Source organism: Lissotriton helveticus, chromosome 5_1 (assembly GCF_964261635.1).
Source record: "Lissotriton helveticus chromosome 5_1, aLisHel1.1, whole genome shotgun sequence".
Lineage (NCBI taxonomy): Eukaryota > Metazoa > Chordata > Amphibia > Caudata > Salamandridae > Lissotriton > Lissotriton helveticus.
In genome coordinates, this window is record NC_136065.1 from 2079270432 (window position 1) to 2079289953 (window position 19522).

The 19522-nt window shown below is 43.6% G+C and overlaps 1 protein-coding gene across 7 annotated transcripts in view; it reads right to left on the reverse strand.

Annotated features, from left to right (window-relative positions):
• The window catches only part of MSH5 (mutS homolog 5), a 1532005-nt gene that overhangs the window by 185810 nt on the left and 1326673 nt on the right, over positions 1-19522 (reverse strand). The gene's annotated exons all lie outside the window — the stretch shown is intronic.

The window sequence follows — 19522 nt, forward strand, 5'->3', positions numbered from 1 at the left end:
CGAACTGCGTCAGAAGGTCCGGCCTGCATGGAAGACGGAGATGTGTCAGGAGAGACCGGTGGAGTAGGTCTGTGAACCACCACTGTCGGGGCCACTCAGGAGCAATGAGGATCATCTTGGCCCGTGATTGCGAGAGCTTGATCAGTACTGTCGAAATCAGGGGAATTGGCGGAAAAGCGTAGAGAAAGCTGCCTGACCAGTTGATCCAGAGGGCATTCCCCAGAGTCCCTGGTAGGTAAAACCTGGAGGTGAAGTCGCAGCATTTGCTGTTTTCTGCGGTAGCGAACAGATCGACTTCTGCTGTACCCCATCTTTCGAAGATGTCTCGCACCACTTCATCGTTTAAGACCCATTCGTGATTTTCTTGAATGAGTCTGCTGAGTGCATCTGCCGGAGCATTCTGAAGACCTGGAAGGTGAGTTTCTACGATGGTCAGGTTCCTGGCTAACAGCCAGTTCCAGGTGGCCTGGGATTCCCAACATAACGCTTGAGATCACAAGCCCCCCTGCTTGTTGAGGTAGAACATTGTGGTCGCATTGTCCCTCTGAATAGCCAGGGAACTGGTGTGAAAAGACAGCTGGAAGGCTTTCAGAGCCAAATGGTCTGCTTGAAGCTCCAGGAAGTTGATGTGGTACTTGGTCTCTTTTGGGGACCACATGACCAGTATCTGAAGGTGGTCGAATGTGCGGCCCGGCCGTGGAGAGAAGCATCCGTCACTATGGTTTGCAACCTTATCTCCTAGTGGAAGGGAATCCTCCAGAGGAGATTGCGTGGAGAACACCACCATCGGATGGACTAAAGGGCCTGCTGCAATAGATGAATCCTGTCGTCCCAATACCACAGTTTCTGGTCCCACTGATCTTCCAGACATTCTTGCAGGGGTCTCACATGGAGGCGTACATTCAGAGTGAGGAAGATACACAATGCTATGGAGCCCAGGAGAGACGATACCTTCCTCACCGTCGGGGAGGGCATGATCATGAGAGCTTGAGCCTTCCGAAGGATTGATAAGCGTCTCTCCTCCGAAGGACACACGTAGCTGTGCGTATATCGATGGTGGCTCCCAGGTACTGTAGACATTGTACAGGAGTCAAGACAGACTTCGTGAGGTTGATGTGGAGGCCCAAACGAAGTAGAAGATTGGAAGCCTGATTGAAATGCAGTTGCGCTTCCTGAAATGTAGCTGCCTTGACCAACCAGTCGACCAGATACGGGTAGATGAAAGCCTTGTTCCTCCTTAGATGCGCAGCCACCACGGCCATGCATTTGGAAAACGACCTAGGCGCTGACTTCAGGCCTGAAAGGCAGCACGCAGTATTGATAACGGTTGTTGCACACGGTGAAACGCATGAACATGCGATGTTTCCTCGCTATGGGCACATGAAAATATGCGTCTTGCAGATATATTGAGCATAGTCAGTCTCCCTGATGAAGTTGAGGGTAGATTTGATGCAAGGGTAACATCCAAAACTTTTCTCTGCAAACCCATTTGTTGGCTCGTCGCAAGTCGAGGATGGGTCTGAACTCGTTCTTGTCTTTCTTGGGAATAGAAAGAACCGAGAATACAGTCCGGTTCCTCTCTGTGACCGCCGAACCGGTTCTATCGCCCTTTTCTGTAGGCGGGTGTTGGCCTCCTTCTGCAACTGGCGTAGCATGTAGCGTGATTGAGTAGGAGGAATCGATGGATGACTTGTAAAACGCAGCGAGTATCCACTGCGAACAATATCCAGCACCCAATTGTCCCGAGTTATTTTTTGCCACTTGGCTAGATGGTTTTGAATGCTTCTCCCGACAGGAGTGGATAATGGACGAGGGGGAATAAACCCTTCAGGGCTTGAAACCAGCAGGAGCCTTGTTCCCTTGTCCAGATTGCTGGTCTGTTCGTCCTTGCTGTTGGCGTTTCTGAAACGGCTAAAAAGACCTCTGCTGTTGTTGGTTGGACTGACAGCCCTGAAACCGCTTAAACCTCTGAGAGGAATAACGCCTCTGGAAAGGGCAGAAGGTTTTTCGCTGTTCTTTCGGTTTTTCCAAAACTACAGCCTTCAAAGTCTCCATCACAGTCTTCATGCAGGCCATCTCGTCGTCCGCATGGGAGCCAAAGAGAGTCATGTCAGAGAACGGAAGACTGTAAATGCGCTGTTGCGCCTCTGGCTTCAGAGAAGTAAGACGAAGCTAAGCATGTCTATGTAGAGCAATTCCGTGGCAATACCCGTGGGCTGCCAGGAGCGAAGTATCCGCTGCAGCGCTGATGACTTGATTTGAGATTATGAGGCCCTCGTTCACTATCTCCTGAAAATCTTCCCGCTGGTCTCTGGGTAGGAGTTTCACAAATTGTTGAAGGGCCTCCCATGGGGATCTGTCATAACGGCCCAGCAAGGCGGTAGAGCTGGCCGCCTTCATGGATGTAGCCGCGGTGTTGCAAGCTTTTGTCCCCATCGAATCCAGCTTACGCTCTCCCTATCAGGTGGCACAGTGGAAGTTGGAGCCGTAGCATGCTGTTTCCGTGCCGCCACCACTATGACTGAGTCTGGGATGGGGTCCAGTCGGAGGAAGGCAGGATCCGACTCCGGTGGGCGATACTTCTTCTGCAACCTGGAAGGTGCAGATTTTATAGAAGATGGTGTCAAGAACAGCTCTATAGCCGCTTCCTCTAAACCCGGCACCAACAGGAGCAATGGACGAGATGTTTGTCTCTGCTGGAGAGTTTCAAATATCACCGATGTCGAAGGCACAGGAGTGGACAGGGCAATGTTCAGCTTCAAAGCCTCTCTGACCAGAACCTACTGGAAGGTGGAGATATCGTCAACATGAGACATCCTATGAAGGGGAGAATCCGTTAGAGTAGAAGAGTATATCCCCGTACTCGTGGAAGACGTGACCCTGGTATGCCGGGAGCGAGATCTCTCATATCGATAACAACGGGATCGTGTAGAAGACCGGTGGTGTCTATGGGAATGATGTCTCGATCTAAACCGTGTTCTTAGTCTTCGAGGTTACACCGGATGCGTAAGCTGAGGAGCCGCTGGCCCAGGCTAAGGAGGAGGTGGCGGTGGAGGAGTCGGCGGAGGAGGAAGAGGAGGAGGAGGAGAGGAGTCGGCAGAGGAGGAGGTGGAGGACTTAGCGGTGGCGGAGGTATCACTAAGAGGACCACAGGTTGTCGAGGAGCAGGAGGCGTCCTGGATGGTGAATAGGTACGCAAGTACTCCGAACTTGGAGAAGAGACCAACCTCCTCTGTTTACGGGCTGGCAGCTTAGTAGGAGCCCTGGATTCAACATCAGACCTCTCCCGCAACGTAAATCCACTGCTCAACGGCGAGTATCGACGTCGTCTGGAACGCAAACTTCCTGTCGACGACAATAGGCTCAGAACGGAGCGAGGCCCTAGAATGGGACCTCGACATCGAACGTCGGTATTGACCCCTCGATGTCGACTTTCTCATCATCTTCGATCTTCTCCTCGACGTCAACCATCTCATAGACGTCGATCTTCTCCTCGACATCAATCTTCTCGTTGTGGCATTAAACCTGACTTGATATTCAAGTCGAATTTAATGTCACTTTTATGGAAAAGCAACTTTTAGAAAAATGCCACACTGTTGCTCAGTTTTCCAGTTGTCTCACACTCTTGCTGGCCACCAGACAACTTTCTGCCTTCCTGGGGAGTCATGTGAACAACTCACAGGCTTAAGAACTATGATAGCCGACTACAGAGGGAGGTGTTACAAGGTAAGCTTTAAAGGCAAAGCCACCTTTGGTGGACAAATGTCAATCACACTCCTGAAGGGTTGCCCCTCTGTTCAGGTAGATAGGCTGGCAGTGAGAACAGAGGAGAGACCAGTGCCTGGTTTTCCCATGGTCGAGTAGCCCAAGGGTTGCCACACCTCAAGGGTGGACTACCAAGCTTCTAACATCCAAGGAAGGGTTCAGATAGCTTGGAAGTTGGCAGAATAGTGTACCCTGGGGTTACTAGATGCAACACATAGCCAGAAGTCATCACAGGGCGGGAGGGATCCTGGTAGCTCATTGGCTAGTGACCGCATCATCCCCCAGTGCACTTTCTGGACATAAATATGGCACGCCTGGCACCCTGAACCTCAGATCATGATGGAACTGCAGAAAGTACCAAAGAAGGACTGCCCTGCTGACTCCTTCACCTGGCAAGAGAGACTGCAACACCTGCTAAACGGCACAAGCCGCACATTGGGCTAGTGAAGGGAGGATGTACCTGTGGCTCCTGGCTCCAATAAAAGATGCTCCTGAGCCCTAGATCAAAGTTGTGACTCCACGGGTCAGTCGGCTGACCCCCTGGAACCAGCACCGGGCCATCAAAGCTGAAAAAACCCCATCCGGCAAGTTGGTAGACATTCCTGGAAACTTTACTAGCCGCCGCTGGGCCGTCCGAGAGACCTTCCTTTCTTTCTTGATGGCCAAAATGTGCACCTGAGTCTTGGGGATTGGTCACCCCCAAGGAAAACAAGCCTCCACCAAAGGATACCACTGGACCCGCTGTGTACGAAGACGGGTAGCACAGCAGCAGCTGCCTTCTATTGGCTCAAAGAGGACTTCTAGGGATCCCAACCTCCGGGGCTTAAGCTACCCTAACTCATCTGTGGACCGAGTAATAACCACAACAACACCCTTGTTGATCGCACAGCACCCAGAGCATCCTCAGCATCAGGACCACTCAGTTGAAGTTTATGGCGGTTTTGATGTACAGTGTGGAATTGGACTTGTTACTGCTTTGGTGACCAGGTAACAGTCGAAGTATTCCTTAGTAGCCCTCCTGACCTTTTCCAAGACGAGTTTGGTAGCTTCACACTTTCAAACTTTTCAAAAGTTTCTAAACCATTATGGTAACCAATGTTTGTTTTCACTTTGAGCTAAAAAGATGATATTTATGTTTAATTTTAAAATCTATACCGCCAGAACTCTCTGGTGGATTTTGCTCATCTTGGTGTCTAAAATTCATAAAAATACAATCTATTTTTATAAATTGATGTCGGTTTTCTTTCGTGTTGTGCGACTTTCTTATTTTGTGGTTTGATACTTTTAAATGTTTCACGCGTGTTTCGTTGTTTAAGCCTTGCTACTTGCAGCTACAGCTTCCCAGGGTTGAGCTAAAGGTTTCTGCAAATGAGCCTGACCAAATGAGCCTGACCAATACGGACTTAAGACCGTATTGAGAATGTTTTTCACGGTTAGGTTGCACGACCAGACCATACTATACAACACAATCCTCACAAATACTTTGTTTAATATATTGTGATTCACATGGGCTGGCAAAGTATAAAGTATGAGGATCCTTCTCAATCTATGTAAAGCCACGCCACTGGGAAGACAAGGCGAAGGGAAATAATTGACAACTGACTGTTAAATAAACATAACAATCCCAATAAGCCTTACTTTATTCTGCCGCACTCATCTAGACACACCAACCACCCTGTATGCACACGGAGAAACAGCAGTAACTCTGCATGCACACAGGGACACACCTGTCACCCAGTATGCACACAGGCACATCTCACCCTGCACTCACACACGCACTTCTCACCCTTATAAATGTACAGGCATGCCATTCACTCTGCACAGTACTCATGTTATCGACCTCGAAAGGATAAACGTTGGGGATATTTATGGAGTGTATGTATTATCCCATGAATGTATTGGATAAGCATTGAACAGTACTCATAAAAGGCAGAGTTTCGGTCATCTCAGCGCTTCACCCCAGTTCATGAGGCTTCATTGAGATTCCAACACCCCACCCACTTCTGTGTGCGGTGGGAGATGCAGCCCTCTGTACTACTCCCTCTAGCGTTTGCTGCCCGTCAGTGCCTCCTGACTGAGCTCCCTGGTAACATGACTTTGAGCACCTGCTCCTTACAGCATGGGCTTCAGCATAAGAGGAAGCCTCCTTGTCATCTGTAATACGCCCTCCCACCAGCTGCCACAGAACTGGACCCCAATGCACCCCCAATCCCAAAAGATCACCTACTAAACCAGCAAAAAATATATACTCGACCCATGGATTTACTCACTCTAAAAGACACCAGTAAAATACTATAAGGAAGACAAATACTGGACCATGTCCACACCCCTATTCACCCCACTCGTAAAGGACACGCACTACATGTCAGAAGACATGCCTGATAAAAGTACTAGACCACATACTGTATACCAGGCACACTAGCCTTAAAAAAACACTCCCTATCCTGTAGAAGTTAAAGCACGCTTCAGAAGCAGTTGCCCCATCCCACAGGCCTTTGTACAGTACAGCCCAACTATGCAGTATTGGTTATCTATACTGTCCCTTTCCTGATATCAATTCTGTGCTTCATCCACCCTATTCGGAGCATGTTTTGTAGGTAGATGATCACCAGCCCACATTTCCTGACAGAGTGCAGGGCGAGGCATGATGCCCAGACTGTACCTCTTCATACATTCTCATAAAGGACCCATATGTATTTTGGGGTTGGGGATTGCTCTGAGTAGACCACCAAACACTGCCAATTGCCATGTGAGTACATTGGGCTTGGTTAAGGGATGTAATGTTACATGTTCATGTTCTTCAGTTGCCTTATCTCCCTGAACATGAGGACATAATACATGCATTCATTTGCATGCACAAATAAAATAATATTCCTCAAACTCAGTTTTGCTTATATTAGCTATTGACTTTTGACACACATTTGTTTGCATGCACAAACGGAATAATGTTTCTCAAGCTCAATTTTGCTTATATTACCACTTCGTAGGGACTCTATCAAGAGCACCTTGAACCTTGTGTACAAGGACTAAGTTAATTAATTAAGAGGTTGTTATCTGTTTTGCTGCTCGGTGACAAAACTATCACAATAGAGTAAACAATAGCCGCCTGGCTGAAGCTTTTTCATGGTAACATGGAGGATGTTATTATATATATGGCGTCAAGCTTTTGTTTAGACAGAAGAGCATTTCACTGACACTGCGAGGTTGCTGTATGCCGGATTCCAGCTCAGCTGATCCCTGTTTACTATCACGAGGGCTGTCTGGTTCTACACCAAGACGGGCAGCCTGATGATACTTACCAACAGGTAATGGGAGTTAGAACACCCACCAGGGATTTGGCAGGCTACCCACCCTAGGCAAACTAGTTTAGGAAGCACTAGGTATCAGTACAGTATACACAGTACTTATATGCAAACATATATTCACTGTTCTAGGACAATGATGGAACTGTTCATCTTTTTCACTAGGGTACAGGCTAAAGTGCAAGTTGCTTTGGGGACAGGTGGTCAAGCTAAAAACATGCTTGCCACAGACTCATGCTATTCACACCTTGAGACACCAACATGTAGTAATACACGCTGAGGGGAATTCAATGGCTGACAAAGCCGCAAAAGCAACAGAGCACACTGCTGCAGTCACTGCAATTACTCGTTCCAGTACGAGAATAGAGGGAGACATAATGGTGGCTGTCAACAATGCATGCGATGGCATCCCCTTGCCAAAAGGCTTTCCAACACAATACTCCTACAAGTTAAGTGCGCACAACCTAACATTGATCATATTCCCGGAGTGGAGGCTAGAGTACTACCAAATGCAAGTTTGGTTTAATCCTAGCAGCACATGTGGGCCTAGCATCTGTTCATGCAGGGGTGGCAGCTACAATTTCACTATTGCAACAACACTATTGGTGGCCATGTTTATACAAACATACAAATGACTTTGTCCTTAAATGCAAGCAACATCTGCAAGCCGATGAAGGGCTCCACTATAGCACGCCCACCTCTATTGAGCTAAGATAAGCCTCTCACTTGTGTTTATTTGGACCACTGCGGCCCCTCACAATCGGATAGGGCTCACAAATACATTTTGAATGCAGTGGATTTCTGCTCTTGATTCCTATACGTTTGTCCACAGCGATAGGCTGACACCCAAGCTCTTATAAAAGACATTCAAGTCTTCAGCTGGACATACGCAGTTGTTACATTCCATTCTGACCAGGGTCCGGCGTTCACTTCCAAGACCTACAAACACACCATGGGAAAATGTGGTGTCACAGAGCTGTATCCCTGCCCCTATCAACCCAAGGGAAATGAGATAGTGGAGAAGAAGAACCAAGACTAAAACCAGTCTTTAACAGGTAGGGTATTAGGCACAAGTCAATCACCTATATGGGGTATAGAGAGCCCTAAACAAACTGCCGAGAAAATCCCTGGGTGGTAGGACTCGCTATGATATCCTGTTTGGGGTCATGATGTGGGTTCCAGTCCACGACAGTCCCAGCACAGTGGTGGCAGAAACACCACTTGACATCAATGTACATTTGGATCTTTTATAGGAAGTGAATAACTTCCAGGAAGCACAGAGCAAGTATAATGTACGGCCACTGGAGAAGTTAATGTTATTGTTAGTTAAATTTGTAAAGCGCTGCTGCTACCTGAAGGTGTCCTGGCGCTGGGGTGAATACCTACCGGAGATGCAATCAATTGTGTGTTTTGTGACCTAGTTTGAGAAGAGCCATGTTTTTAACGCCTTCCTAAAGGCCATCAAATTAGTCATGCGTCTCAGATGTAATGGAAGTGTGTTCCAAGCCTTGGCTGCATTAGAAATGAAACTTCTGCCGCCCCAGTTGTTTTTTTTCACCAGGGGTATTGTGACTAATTTAGCATCCGAAGACCAGAGCAATTTTTTGGGTGAGTACCAACGTAATTGTGGTTTTAGAAAGTCAGGCCCTGATCCCTGTAAAGCCTTGAAAACCAGACACAAGGCCTTGAACTGGGTACTCTTCATGACTGGCAGCCAGTGAAGTTTTTTGATAGATGCTGTGATTGATGTGTACTTCGGAGTTCCGGTAAGGAGTCTGGCAGCTACGTTCATCATTTGTAATTTATTCATAGATCCTCCTTGTAACTTAAGGTAAAGACTGTTGCAATAGTCCAGTCTGGACATTACTAATGCAGTGACCACCGTTTGTTGTGCGTCTTTTGGAAGTAGAGGCATTATCTTTTTACATGATCTGAGATTGAAAGAAGTGGTAGATGCCACATAATTAACCTGGTCCTTGAAACTAAGTGTGTCGTCAATCCAGACTCCCAGGTTCTTCACCTTCCTGGTCGGGGATGGCAGTGGTCCTAGTGAATTTGGCCAGAAGTCTGGGGTCCAGAAAATAGGATTGTTGCCGAAGAGCACAACCTTGGTTTACTGGAATTTAGCTTTAGGCCGTTCTGTGCCATCCAGTTTCCCACTGCATTCATACAGTCCTGTAGTCTGGAAGCGGTGTTTTTCAGCAGCTCAGGGAGTATTGTTAACACGATTTGGGTATCATCGGCGTAGGATGTCAAATTAAAACCAAAGGATTCAATAAGGGGGGCTAGAGAGGACACATAAATGTCAAAAAGTGTAGGGCTTAGTGAGGACCACTGCGGGACGCCACAAGACAGGAAGAATGCTTCTGCCTCAAATTTTTCCAGTTTGACCGTTTCAGATCTATCTAAAAGAAAGGATTCGAGGAGTTTTTGGACCATACCCTTCACTTCTATTTCCTTTAAGCGGTCCACCAACAAAGGGTGAAGGACCATGTCAAATGCCGCCGAGAGGTCTAACATGATCAGGACGGCCCTGCCTCCTTGATCATGAGTGGATCTGATTTTCTCCGTGGATTTAATAAGCGCAGTTTCGGTGCTGTGACCCTCTCTAAATCCATATTGAGTCGGATCCAGTGCCTTAGATAGTTTTAGGGACTGGTTAAGTTGGGCGTTCTTGTTTCTGTCTATTATTTTCGCTGGAAGGGGTAGTCTGGAAATGAGCCTGAAGTTGTTGGGGTCATTTGCGTCTAGTTTAGGTTTCTTCAGTAGTGGCAGAATGGAGGTCTGTTTCCAGTCTCTCTGGAAGTATCCTTCTTTGTACTTTAAGTTAAAAATGGATGTGAGTTTGCCCGCCGCGGTCTTGGCAGCTACTTTTAATGTCTCTATAGGGCATGGGTCGTACGGTGATCCTGACTTCACTTTAGTAAGGAGAATAATGGTATCCCCTTTTGTGAGAGGGGTGAATCTTTTGCATTCAGAGTTATCAATTGTTTTGTCGTTGGGCAAGTGGGGGAGTTCGGTGACTTACTGTTTGAAGCGTCTGAGAATGTTTAAAAAATAACATTAACTTTTTCGAAGAAGAATTTGGCTATATTATTACATAGTTCTTGACTCACTGGGATAGATGGGGTGCTAGGATGGGCTAGTGTTTTATCTGTTTTGAACAGAGCTTTAGGCATGTTTTTGGCTCTTGAATTTTTTCTGTGAAGTACTTTAATTTGGTACTGTGTAGCAGCTGTTTGTATTGGGCCAGACTCGATTCTTTCTTTTCTACATCTTTGTATTCCTTCTTCCAGTTTCTTTTCCGGTGTTTACAAATAAGTTTATGGTCCTTAAGCTCTTGTGAATACCAAGGTGCGGATGGTCATTGCCTGTGGAAGCGTACCCATTTTTTGGGGGCTAGCTTATTCCCTGCCTTTTCTAGCCACTTTGAGTAAGATTTGGTAGCAAGGTCAATGTCTGTGGGAAGCGGGTTATTAGTTGAGGCTATGAGGTTGTGAAGATCTTCAGCCGTAATGCTTTTCCAGGCTTTTGTTTCATGGTATTTTTTAGAGGGTTTTCTACCCAAGTGGGTAGGCGTGGTCAGCTTAAAGAGTACTGCCGAGTGATCGGACCATGTAAGAGGGTGAAGATTCGTGAATGATAGCTGAGAGTTGTTGGAAAAAATACCATCAAGAATGTGGCCTGCTTGATGGGTGGATCCCAATACCAGCTGTTTAGATTCCCGCCTGTCATTAGATCTAGAAGATTAGCTGTGTCTGCGTCTAACTCAAGATGGAAATTAAAATCTCCTAAAATTGTTTATGAGGAGGTATTTAATCCTATTTTCACTAGGTTATCAGCTTGAGTTATGAAACGATTTCTCGGGCCTGGGGGCCTGTAAATAAGCGAGCCTCTAAAGAAGTTGTGATGTGTAAGATAGAGACAGAACTCTAGCGCTTCACATTCCTCATTCACTAAAGGATTAAAAGATGATGTGATTGAGTGGTGGTGTATGACCGCTAGTCCACCCTCTTTCTTCTGTTTTCTGTTAAGTGAGCAGCAGAGATAGTCAGGTGGCGTGGCTTTCCCCAGATCTGGACCGGAGTATCATCCGTCCAGGTCTCAGTAACAAAAGCAATCATTATCCCCTCATCCTCTAAGAAGGAGGTACATTTCATACTGTGCTTGACCAGGGATCTCGAATTAATAAGGACACAGTTCCAGGCAGTGTCTGAAGCGGCTTTACCTGTCTTTTTCTGTTCCTCCTTTAGTGCGGCCACTGGTTGAGATATTATCTTAGGTAAATTGGTGTTACAACCAGGGCAAATCTTTGATTTGAGTGTGCCTATACTCTGAGTTGAAACAGTAGCAGTTCTGGTCTGCCTTGTTGGAGTTAAGAGCTTTCAGGTCATTGCTGGAATAAAAGAGAGTTTTACCTGAGTTCATCTGAACAAGGGGGCTGGCGCTGAGTTCCGAACGAGTGCGGACGGGTGCAGACGGGCTTGCCATTGGCGCGCTTGTACCAGCATCTGCTTAAGTTGGTCTTTCCCGGCTCAAGCCTCAGGAGAACTTCACCTGGCGCGCTTGCGTCATCGTCTACTTAAGTAGTGTCAGGGGCATCAGAAGACTAGCCGGCTGACCGGAATACTCTTAAAATGGTGGCGGTCCTGCACTGAAACTGCGGGGGACTTTGATCTATGATCTCTCTTGCTGGTGAGTTCACTGAGTGCAAATGCACAAATTAAAATTATCAAGACAGTATTTTAAAAGCCACAAGTGCAAAGTGCAAAGTTTAAAAAAGCAGATAGTGCAATATCACGAACAAAGAACAAATTTGATCTCTCCCAGCTCAAGCCTCAGGAGAACTTTACCTGGGGCACTCACGCCAGTGTCTGCTTAAGTACAGTCAGGCACATCAGTAGACTAGCCCGCTGACCGGAATACTCTTAAAATGCCGGCGGTCCCGTGCTGAAACTGCGGGGAACTTTGATCTGTTAACTCTCTTGCTGGTGAGTTCACCAAGTGTAAATGCGCAAATTAAAATTATCAAGACAGGATTTTAAAAGCCACAAGTGCAATGTGCAAAGTTTAAAAAAGCAGTTAGTGCAATATCACGAGCAAAGAACAAAGTTGGTCTCTCCCGGCTCAAACCTCAGGAGGACTTCACCTGAGAAGTGAAGTTAGCACCAGCAACTCCTGGTTAGATTCCAAAGATCAGTGATCTTGTCCGGTATAAAATTGTGGCAAAAAGGAATGAGAGCCATCCTACAGAGTGCCTGTACCTGTGCTGGCTGCAAAAACAAGAAATTTGTGTTCTGTCAATAAGGTATACACTCAAAATATCGAGTTTTTAATATCGAGTTACATTAATATCGATTTAAAAAATATAGAATGGACACAATATCGAATGGACAGAATATAGACTACAAAAATATCGAATAGAATAGCATTAATATCGAATCAAAAATATAGAATGGACAAAATATCGAATAGACAGAATATAGACAACAAAAATATAGAATGGACAGAATATAGACAACAAAAATATACAATGGACAGAATATAGACAGCAAAAATATAGAATTTGAGGTAAGTAAGTTAATATTAATTTTTTTAAGTATTTTTATGTTATTATATGTGTGAAAAGTGTATATTTATTTTATAATTTATTTTAATTAATTATTTTATGGTATTTAATTTTTGTGTAATATAATTCTGTAGCGGGTTGTGAGTTTATAGGGGAATAAGGTGGGAAGTAATTTAATTATAATTAATTAAATATGTTAATTTATTTATTGGTATTTATTTTGAATCAATTGTTAATTAATAATTAATTGGTAATTAATTAAAATATAATTGGTCTTTATTTAATTAATTGATTAATTGATAATTATGTTAATTTTATTAATGTATTTTCTGAAGCGGGTTGTGGGTTTATAGGGGAATAGGGTGGGAAGTAATTTAAATATAATTATTTTAATTTTTAAATGTATTTATTGGTATTTATTTTGAATGAATTGATATTTGAATTTTTAATAGGTAATTAATTAAAATATGATTGGTAATTAATTTTAATTAATTGATTAATTGATAATTATGTCAATTTTATTCATGTATTTTCTGTAGTGAGTTGTGGGTTTATAGGGGAATAGGGTGGGAAGTAATTTAATTATAATTAATTACATTTTTAATTTTTTTTATTGATATTTATTCCGAATTAATTGATATTTACATTTTTAATTGGTAATTAATTAAATATAATTGGTAATTAATTTTAATTAATAGTTTAATTGATAATTATGTTAATTTCATTAATTTATTTTCTGAAGCGGGTTGTGGGTTTATAGGGGAATAGGGTGGGAAGTAATTTAATTGTAATTAATTAAATATTGTTATTTATTTATTGGTTTTGTTTTGTTGTAATTTTTAATAATGTTTTATTTGTTAATTAATTGTTAATTGGTAAATAATTTGTATTAATAGGTAATTATTTGTAATAATTATTTTTTGTTGTTGTATTTTTAATTGATTAATTAGTATATTATATAACATTGTTAATTACTTTTAATTAATTTGTATTTGGTATTAATATTTAATTTATTTTTATTCATATATGAAGTATTTACTTTCCCTACTGTTGCACTCTCTGGAGTGTGAATAGTAATTTTTACCCCTACGCTATCCAACGCTTTTCCTACTGTTGCACTCACTGGAGTGGGAATAGTAATTTTTACCCCTACGCTATCCAATGATTTCCCTACTGTTGCACTCTTTGGAGTGGGAATAGTAATTTTTACCCCTACGCTATCTAACGCTTTCCCTACTGTTCCACTCACTGGAGTGGGTATAGTAATTTTCACTCCTACGCTATCCAACGCTTTCCCTACTGTTGCACTCTTTGGAGTGGGAATAGTAATTTTAACTCTCCCGCTACCCAACGCTTTCCCTACTGTTGCACTCTCTGGAGTGGGAATAGTAATTTTTACCCTCCCTCTATCCAACCCTTTCTCTACTGTTGCACTCTCTGGAGTGGGAATAGTCATTTTTACCCCTACGCTATCCAACGCTTTCTCTACTGTTGCACTCACTGGAGAGGGAATAGTAATTTTTACTCCTACGCTATCCAACACTTTCCCTACTGTTGCACTCTTTGGAGTGGGAATAGGAATTTTTACCCTCCCGCTATCGAATGCTTTCCCTACTGTTGCACTCACTGGAGTGGGAATAGAAAATGTTATGCCTACGCTATCCAACGCTTTCCCTACTGTTGCACTCTCTGGAGTGGGAATAGTATTTTTTACCCCTACGCTATCCAACGCTTTCCCTACTGTTGCACTCACTGGAGTGGGAATAGTAATTTTTACCCCTACGCTATCCAACGCTTTCCCTACTGTTGCACTCACTGTATTAGGAATAGTAATTTTTACTCCTATGCTATCCAACACTTTCCCTACAGTTGCACTCTCTGGAGTGGGAATAGTAATTTTAACCCTCCCGCTATCCAACGCTTTCCCTACTGTTGCACTTTCTGGAGTGGGAATAGTTATTTTTACCCCTACGCTATCCAATGATTTCCCTACTGTTGCACTCTTTGGAGTGGGAATAGTAATTTTTACCCCTACGCTATCCAACACTTTCCCTACTGTTGCACTCTCTGGAGTGGGAATAGTAATTTTAAAACTCCCGCTATCCAACACTTTCCCTACTGTTGCACTTTCTGGAGTGGGAATAGTAATTTTTACCCCTACGCTATCCAACACTTTCCCTACTGTTGCACTCTCTGGAGTGGGAATAGTAATTTTAACCCTCCTGCTATCCAACGCTTTCCCTACTGTTGCACTTTCTGGAGTGGGAATAGTAATTTTTACCCCTACGCTTTCCAACCCTTTCCCTACTGTTGCACTCTTTGGAGTGGGAATAGTAATTTGAACTCTCCCGCTATCCAACGCTTTCCCTACTGTTGCACTCTCTGGAGTGGGAATAGTAATTTTTACCCTCCCGCTATCCAACACTTTCTCTACTGTTGCACTCTCTGGAGTGGGAATAGTAATTTTTACCCCTACGCTATCCAACGCTTTCTCTACTGTTGTATTTACTGGAGTGGTACTAGTAAATGTTACTCTCCTGCTATCCTATGGTAAAAATATAGTATATTTTTTATTAATATTATGTTTTTATATATATATATATATATGTGTGTTAAAAAATTTAATTGTATGTTTATTTATTTTTAACTTAATTTATTCATTTATTAATTTTAAGTTTATTTAAGTATTTTAAGTATGTTTAAGTTAATTATATTTATTATTTCATTACTTTTACATTACTTTTAAGATCTTTTAAAAATTCGATATTTTGACTAACTATATTTTTTACATCGATATTTTTGTACTTACCTGTTTGGAGATAGGAAGTCGATATTTTGGTATTTCATATTTTTTAATCGATATTTTGCTACATCGATATTTATGACATCGATATTATGTCAGTGATCCTGTCAATATATCTCAGCAAACAACATTATGTGGCCGGTTCTACACAGAAGACCTAGAAGGCTCCTGGGTAGTTACCTGTCTCCTCTCACTACCCTACAAGAAGTCCCTAAGACCAGCGATGAAGCTTTCTCTCCCTGGCTGGGGAGATCTACAATACAATCAACTTGAAAAGAAACACAGATTTTGCTACTGCAAACTGACAGAGAGTGTCTCTACCATAATGTGACACCCTTTGGGTCATCTACCAGTTCTGCACAACCACCAGAGCTGCAAAAAATAGATATAACAGCATCCGGCTACTTTATCGACTTGATTAACTTCTCTTCAGATTCATCTGATCCACCACCACGAGGTAGATTGCATGAATTCTACATTTGGCTGAAAAAGACATACTTCCTTTTTCCTCCATGGATATACCTATGTATTACAATTGCGTTAGTTTTCCTCTTCCTTTGGATTGGCTTTGTGACCAGCTTTTTCCTAATTCTGAAAGAACATTATCTGCCAGAACGATCTGTGGTTGAACTGGTGAACTTAGTTTTAATACCCATACTTCATCACACAAAGTGCGAAGAGACATTTCCCTAGTGAACATTTCAGCTGTTCTGGACCCTGATGGAATTGTTTCGGATAGGGTATTGTATGATATACTTGAACCAACTGAAATTTTACAAATGTATTATGTATTCTGCATTTCTTTGAATGACATTATCCCCCCTAGTACTATTTCTGATGATTGGTACATTGATGAAGTGCATGAAATCCTAGAAGATCTAGAGCATTCAACAGTTTTTAATACAAATGAAATGTATGGTGGCACGACTAATTATGGTGAAATATTCTGTTTTCAACATTATGTTCACCATTTATTGTATAAAGCAGGTACTCCATATGCAGTATTTAATAGGGCTGGGAGGAGCAGGTGGAGTTGTACTCTGTGGAATTCCACTGAGTTACATCAAAACTCCATTAGATTCTGTGGAGTTACGTGGGCTGGGGAACTCCGTTCTGCAGTGCACACTCAGGTAAACCAGTAGTTATAGTAAAGGTTGAAGTCACACGTGGCCTTTGCCTGTACCTCTTGGGGGTATCTGGATTCACAGGAACAACTACCTTTTGGAGGGTCATGCAGGCGCACTCACACAACCATTGATCAGTGAAAACATTTTGGAAAGCTGTTAAGAATAGACAGTGGCGTAAATCTGTAGTTACGTCATACCGACGAGAGCCATGTTGAGTGTAGGAATTGGAAACCCAGGGACATTACTATGTAATTATATTTTCCCTCTGTCTTTTGTCTTTCAGAACCCTGAGACCCAAGTGACTGCTATAGATTGGGCAAGCCAAGAAGCACACGATAAGGAACTACTGTGATTAACACCACATCGACATACGCATTAGTATTTTATTTACCAGTGTGTTCCGACACTTGGATAAAAAGTTTACGAAACATTTTGTACGTGCTACGAGTCATGACACAACGTAAATGCTACAAGGCCACAAGGAATATGGCTGCAAAGAATGTTTTCTCAAACTGTATTTTGCGTTTCTCACCGGTTTAAAACTCGGTAACAAGACAACACGATTTTGTCCAAACTAAGAAGAAATTCTTACAATGAAAGTTGATGTCACGCTTGTAGGTTTTAAATGCAATGAGTGACATGCTTAAAATCTACAAATGCAGGTGAGTCATATTTTCACAATACATCATTCATCACACACCAACTTTTTAAGTTGAACTAGTATGTTCTAGCTACTGGGGGTGTGCGCTCAATGATTACTTTGTTATACTCGTGAGAATTTGTTGGGATGTTTCAGTCATGAAATCAGACATTTTCATATTTTTTTTACTGGCCCTTCAGCATCTCGCATTTACCTATCACTGAACAGAGATTATATGTCTCATGATGTGAAATGTAGTGTTCTCATGCCGCGCAGAGCAATAGCAATCATCTGTGAATTTACGCCACACTCCGAAATCCCAATTTGCTGTGCTCTCTTTGTAGGCTATGCTTTGACTGCTTGAGGACGTTGAAATTGATTTATGTCGATGAGAGGGACTAGAACATTACTTTCTGCTTCCACCTTCTAGTTTAAATATATGTGTTATTTTAAGCAGTGGGTATGGCAAACTCTGATTTCCAGCGGTGTCAGATTATCTCCAACGGAAGGTGCTCGATGTTGAATTATCAGGGCTGCTGTGGGATGCAACTGGGCTTTGCCTATCAGGTAACGGTTTTTGCGATCGTGACCTGTTGTATCAAGTACTGTTTCCACCTGCCTGCACAGTTAGGGATGCAACGCTTTGGCCTTCGATAAAGCTTTAGAATGTGCACTTTGATGCTTTAAGCAGACTGAAAGACTCATGGTTGGCCTTAACATCTGCACAGGAGACGTTTTATCTTCAAGTTTCAAAGACCTCTACTGAGATACAGTTGCTACTCCGCACTTAGGCGCCTATTAGGATGGCGGACGGACCTGCGTCCGTCCGCCACCCCCGAGGTGGAGGGACCGTCCGCAGGGGCAGCGGCGGTCCCTCTGGTGGAATTAGGATGTGACCGCCAACCTGGAGGTCACATCCTGTATATTTAACATTGCAGCGGGTGCTGCTTTAAGCAGCACCCGCCGCAAAGTTAAATATGCATACTGTGCATTTGTATGCACAAAGCGGCAGGCACCGCGCGGTGCCTGCCGCATTGTGCATGCAAATGCAGTGGGGTACCATAGGTACCCCCATGTGCACCCCTCACCCCGCAATGGGCCCCCAAAGAAAAGACCGTATGCCTTTCCGTGACGGCATTGCCGCCACGGAAAGGCATGTCCTGAAGCTCATCCTAATATGGCTGCCGGTGTCTGATAGACACCGCCACCATATTAGAGCTTTTCCGCCACGGTCGGAAGGCGACTGCGGCGGAAAAGCTGCGGACGGTCTTCCCGTCTGCCGATGACCCCCCAGCCATCCTAATGTGGCGGGGGGTCTTTTCATTTACCGCAGCGGTGAATCCGCATCCTCCGGGCCGGCGGTGGCTTCCGCCGGCCCGGAGGATGCGGATTCACCGCAATCCTAATCGACCCCTAATTTCCCACATCATTTTCGGGAGCTTATGCACCACATTTTTAACATGTCTAATACTGCAGGAGTGGCACACTTTTTAAAGTTAATTGGCTCTGGGCTGTTTAACGTCTTCCAGACAGTCTTCAGGGTTATTGCATCATTCCTACACTCTGTGCTTGAAAGCATTTTTGGAGGTTTACTGCTTGTCCTGTTTTGCATTGTCTGGACTCTGCTTTATTTTTTCTGCTCTGCAATGGATGTCCCATCACAAAGCCAAAAGGGGATAGAAGTACCACTCATGCACCTGTGTGTTTTGGTGCTTCCATACTCCAGGAACTGAATGAACAGTGGGTCGTGTCCTTTCAGCCTGTTTGGCTAAACTGCGTGCAGCCTGTATTCCGCTGTCTGCTGTGCACTTTCGAGTGTGCCCTGGACATATGCTTGGGAACGCAGCTGGTTCAAGACTCCTAGATGCTTTGGCTCCTGATGGTCTGGATCCTGGATCTTCTCCTGTGGAATCAGCAATGGCTGTTCCTCTCTTGGCAGATGCTGATGGGGTTGGACTGGGAAAAGTTTGTTCTGTGGAGCTGCTGCATTGGGTGCCTCTGGAAGCATTGTCTGCGGTTGATGGGAACAGCAATGTTTTCTCTACTTCTCAGAACACATAAACAATCTGGTAGATTTGAGTTATGAGAACTTTTTAATTTGGACATATTTTTAACATACCAAACTGTTTTTAATTTTGGAACAGTTTTAATCTTTTTTGTAGATTTACTTTTACGTATTTTAACTTTGATGACTTGGCATTTTGTATGCTTTTAACTTCAAATTAGCATAGTGCCTTTTTATGTTTTATGATTTTTATGATTGTGCATGTCAGATTAGCATTCTATTTAGGTGTGTTTTTATCATTTCTTATCCAA